Consider the following 5,761-nt stretch of genomic DNA (forward strand, 5'->3'; position numbering starts at 1 on the left):
ATAAATAAATAAATAAATAAATAAGAGACGCGTAATATACAAGCACTGCTCGCGCTCAGGCAAGAACTGTTTACTCCACACTGCGAAATTGTGCGAGTCTGACGGGTCCTGAGTCCGCAGTCTCAAGTTCAAAAACTAAAGATATTAACAATAACGCGTGTGCTTATTTTGAAGATTCATGCAGTTGCACGTCTGCCAAATTGTCTTTGGACATTTGCTGAAAAAATTGGGCAATTCCGCGAGGCCGTGGTCTGGAACGAACTAGTTAGTATAGCAGAATTTTCAGGGAGTCACACGGACTCCTGCATATGTCAAAACAAGGAGTCCGACAGAAAATCAGGGAGTATTTGACTCCGGACTCGCGTTAATTTCGGACCCTGCGATACTGCCTACACCTGTCCATCCCTCCAAGCCAAACAACCTGCCGCCCATTTACACACACGAGAAAAGACACATGTGGACCTTTCATCGTGCCGATCATTACCACAGCTACTACGCCATTACTCAGTAGTTGACACTCACGGCTCGCTTTTCTGGCCTCCTCGGTATGAACTCCGACAGCAAAGGTCGATCGTACGGCGGTCTGTCAAAGGTAGGTGCTGCCATCTGGTCCATGTAGCTGTTACCGTAGCGTCCTCCCTGATTCACCGGCGAATAGGAGAGAAAAGAAGATGCGAGGCATTACCACACACACACACATGCACACACAGTTGATTCACGTTTGATCAAGTTAAACATGCGTGCATGTACACGTACACTGAATACATGTACGTATATACGTACTGAACCGAGGATGACTACTGGCACCACCGCAAAGATGCTGAGTTCGCCCCAGGAGCATCCCACAACTACACTCACATGGCACGCATGAAGTATCACACAGGCCTTTAATACCATCAATAACCTTAGTGATCAGGGGCGTACCTACCTATACGCAAAGTACGCAAATGCGTACTAAATTTTTCCAGAATAAAAAAAAAGATCTTTTTACTAAAACAAAATAATGCAACGTTCAGTTGGGCTTACAGAATTATGCATGTGATAAGAATAATGACTACAGTGTCATTACGCCAGATGGTCGGAAGGATTTCAGTAAAAATAACAACTTTGACAATTTTTAGTGCAATTTTGCGTACCATCAAAAAATGTCTGGGTACGCCCCTGGTGATACTTGCATTGAAGACTTCTGCTACGAACGATGCACAGAGCTATGTTGCATGGGGTTGTGCAGTCGCATGTATGAATACAGCTGCCCAGATCACTTGTCACATGTTATACATACCAAGTGCAATCACGTTACTCACCGAGACGTAGAGATGGCATCCGTGCCGCTTCAGTGATTCTGGCCCAAAGGAATCCTACTGATGACCACTGGGTGCTGGTGGCCATATCCATGCAGGAGCGACTGATACATGTACTTAGATCAACGGGAGAACACGGGCAGATGCCTCGTCTCCTCCCCGAGCAAATCAGGTATTCTCCATTATGATAGCTTTCCTGAAATAGAAAACGAAGATAGATGTGGTGGAATATAGACTGACATGCCCACCACACAGACTCCAAGAAGACTCTTCTAGTTGTGGGGCATTTGTGTGCCATTATGCCCCACAACTTTAAAAAACCAGATCACTGACGGCAGACGTAGATGTGCCGATACAGCTCAGAAAAATAATATTTGAAGAAGCTATTGGCCACTGTAAAAATAAACCAAAGAAAAAGAAATGTGCTAGTGCAGTAGTGATGAAATTAATGGTCACAACAAATCGGACAATTGGATATATGCTGCGACAATAAGCCAGTTCGTAGTTAGCCAAGGGGTTGTGTGATGTCACAGGTCACCGTGTCATTTGTGACAAAAATCTATGAAATCTCGAGTGCAGCGTGCGCTGTCGATTCAGTACGTATATGTACATGTATTCTGTGTAAGTGTACACGCACGCATGTGTACGTGCACATGCTCGCCCGCACGCACGCACGTAAAATATGGTGAAATGTAGCACCGTAATTGGTTCAAGCTTCACATAGAGCACCGTGATTGGTTCAAGCTTAGCATACAGCCATCTATTGGCAGAATTTGCCTGTTTCAAAAAATTTCACTTTTCAAATACTTATTACAAACTAATGTGCAAGAATTTTGGGGTGAACATTAGTGATTTATAATCAGGATAATGTATTTAACTTATAACTTAATTTATATGTATTTATACCAGATTTAAACTTGGTTCCATGAGGTGTCAAACGAAAGTGAACAATAATCACTCTTGGCCCATGGCCTAAGTAGTATCTCGAACAAAATCAGTCCGTATTCGCGTGGCGGTTCACCTTCTTCGTGATCGTCCACTTCGACGTCTGGCAGTGAATATGCAGCAGCTTAGAGCGCGGGTCCGTCGGCGCGAACGTCTCCTCCATCATGTGCGTCCAGAGCCGGCGCGCCGCTCGCACCTTCGCAATCTCCACGTAGAAGTTCATGCCGACGCCAAAGAAGAACGACAGCCGGGGTGCGAAATCAGCGATGGACAGTCCGGCATCCAATCCTGAATAGTACGAAAGAGAGAGTGTATGTGTGAGAGAGAGAGAGAGAGGTGTGCGCGAGAGTGGAGGATAGATACCATAGAGAGAGGAGGAGAGGGGGGGACTGAGACGAGAAGAGACGAGAGAGAAATAAAGAGTGATAGAAAATAAAGCGAGAGGGATACACAAGAGGTGAAAATGAAGAAAAGATGAAAGAAAAGACGATAGGAGCTGATGAGATTAGAGGTTACTGCCATCCATCACCTGATCCTTCATAGCTATCCACATTCTTGAATAACAAAGGTAATAATTTACTTTATTCCACTCGACTCATAACTTAACCAGCACGGCCAATTACTCTAAACCGTCGGCGATGGTAAGAGCTAATTCCAGGACAGCGTCAGGCTCCACGCCTCCTCTGCATGTGATAGCCGCTGATCGAGATAGGATAAGTTGCCCATGTGCTACAGGGAAAGCAATGAGATGAGCATGTAAATGAGAAGTGTCAATGGACACTGTAGCTCACACAAAAAAGGACACAAAATGAGTGAGTAAAGAAGTCACGTTTAATTGAGCAACCATCGACGTACATTATAGAACAGATTGCCATCTGTATATTCGGCAATAATATTTATAAAACAGCAAAATGAATCAGCAATTTGGTGACCGGTAAGATGGCGGCTATACGCTAGGCCCCTTGTAAGCGATGGCGTTTGAAATAAAATAGTGATGGCTAAGGCGTTCGACATGTTTTTGTGAAACTTTACTCTAATATACGACAGTTTTATCGGCAGGCGTGGAGAGGAAATACCAATCTTGCTTAAAAGATATTGTCAATGAAATCTTGTAAAACAGAACCAGCGAGTGTTGGAGCACCACAGACTGTTTGTGTCTATATTAATATGCTATATAATTGCCAACCCTACTAATTTGCATAAATTTTTTTTAAATATCAAAACCCTAGCCCTTATTCCATTCACAATACAAAAATGAGCAAAATCCGTTAAACCTGAACTGACTAATCGGCAATTCAACCATTTTGCCAAAAAATGCATGGCTCGAAAAGTACGTCGACTAGCGTGCCTTCAAATAAGGAGTTTAATATGGGAGGGCATAGCAAGTATACAACTCATACCCAATTTCAAACATGTGGGTCAAACGTTCCTGACGCTTATGCGTGACGTCGTAGCGAAAGGTGACGTACGGACGCAACGGACGCGACGGGACGCTTACGGACAGACGACGACCCATGGCAATAAGCTCAGCCTTGACGATGTCAGGTGAGGGCTACAAACTGGCAGTCATAATCTTCTAAGCGCACGCCGCCAATGCGAAACATCTTCTGTGGTTTTCTTGCACACTTGAGACATAATGGTAGCAACCTTTGCCAGTTAGATATGTCCCAATGATCCTCATAGAGGGCTCTGGTGGGTACGATGTAGCTGCTCCTAACACTAAACTCCTTTCAGGATGTACATTCTGGAGTGTTTCCCTCACGATTCTCGTCCTGCTTTTACGCCCTCAGCTAAAAACACTCACTTTACCTTACCACGCAGCTATTATACATAACCGACAGCAGCGTCCCACGAAGCATATAAACGCCGTGGCATACAGAACAGATAACGGACAGATTTAATTCAAAAGATCATCGGCTTCAGGCTCAGGCCCGCTAGCACACGGAGGCACACAGGCACACAGCTGCAGCGCCCGTCAGCCAAGGGGGGGTTCGCGGCCGTCGAACGAAGCCCCCCCCCCCCCGAGCCTCCCCCCAAGCAAAAAAATTTTTTTTACGCTCAGGTCGCTCCATTTAGTGTAATAATTGCCAAAATCTCCAATCGTGGCGGGACGGGTGAACAGTGAACACCCCCTCCTCCACAACGCCTCCCCTCGCTCGGCATCGCTCTGGCTCCCTCGCCTGGTCGCTTCGCGCCGAGCAGGGACTGTGTACAGGGTGGGGTCCAGGATTCCGGACGCCCCCTTGCTCCGCGCAAGAAAAACGCATCCGAGGGGTGTACTTTTAAAAAATTTTCTGGGGAGGTCCACCAGACCCCCCCTTCGCCGCATGCTCCGCCAACTTTTGAGTTCGGTAGACCCCCCCTGGTACAAATCCTTATCACGCCCCTGCGAGCAAATTGCCTCAACATTGAAAACGACCCCCCCCCAATATAAGCTTGGCTACGTGCCTGGACAGCTAGGGATGGCTTTAGGTATTGAAAACGTTTTATGACAGCTAGGTGCACCACAGGCACTTGAACGTCTCAATAAAAAAAATTAATGGGTAAATAAACCACGAAATGTACGACAAGTGCTTATGTTTCTCTACTCTATTTGCGCCTTTTAGTTACCATTATTTTTTTTATTGAGCACGTGTCCAAGTGCGCTGTGGGTAGCCAACGGGCCCACGCGTTGGACTGTCATCGAAAGGGCGAGCTCCTCGCAATAGGGTGAAGAGTGAGATGCGAGGGAGCGAAGCGACCGAACGGGGGTGGGCGGTGGGAGGGGGCGTTTTTCCCCTCCCACGGTAACGGAGCTTTTGCATATTTTATAACTTCAATTTGTCTCATTTGGTGCATTACTTAAAGTGACTGTTTTTCAGATATTGATAAGATTTTTTTTGCTGCTGCGTGAGATAGTTTCAGCGTTTTATTCATGAAGAAGATATATTCATGCGTGAGATATCTCACGCATTTTTTTTGGCTGTGGCTGATATTGTTAAGATCATGGCGTGAGAGCGTGAGATGGCTGGTCAAATGCTCACGGTCAATGCGTGAGAGGTTGGCCAGGCCACTGTAATGAAATTGCATCATTATTATTATTATTGATTAATTATTGATTAATTATAATTATATCATTATAAGCTCTTTGGCTCTCGCAAGATTAATCAATCAAACAAGATCTTCATATCTTTAGCGGTATCTATATGGCAGATGCCAGCGACTCCGCACACCTTGCTTTATATAGCTCTCTGGAGTTGAGTTTCGTAATTGGAAACTGGAAACCAGCACGCAAGCGAATACGTAGAATCTGCAATGTGAATAACAGAGGTCAAATGTGCCACTAGTTGGTTAAAATGTGAATGGCTGAGTTTCGTTAGGTCTAGTATCTTACACTCTCAGGGTCGTATCCAGGAATTATTTCTGGGTGGGCGTAATCATAATTTGTTGGACCTTTTCACAATTAAATAGCCAGCAAGATTGTGATTACAATGTCCAATACAATCAGAGGCGTGTACAGGATTTTGCTTACCAGG

At 45.2% G+C, this 5,761-nt stretch overlaps 1 protein-coding gene across 1 annotated transcript in view; it reads right to left on the minus strand.

Annotated features, from left to right (window-relative positions):
• Window positions 1–333: 333 nt before the first annotated feature.
• LOC106813794 (methylmalonyl-CoA mutase, mitochondrial-like) overlaps window positions 334–5,761 on the minus strand; it is a 15,535-nt gene continuing 10,107 nt past the window's right edge. The window contains exon 4 of the transcript XR_001394510.1: window positions 334–639. The gene's annotated coding sequence lies outside the window, so the exon portion shown is untranslated. The remainder of the gene's footprint in view (window positions 640–5,761) is intronic.

Source organism: Priapulus caudatus, unplaced genomic scaffold, assembly GCF_000485595.1.
Source record: "Priapulus caudatus unplaced genomic scaffold, Priapulus_caudatus-5.0.1 Scaffold825, whole genome shotgun sequence".
NCBI classification, from domain to species: domain Eukaryota; kingdom Metazoa; phylum Priapulida; class Priapulimorpha; order Priapulimorphida; family Priapulidae; genus Priapulus; species Priapulus caudatus.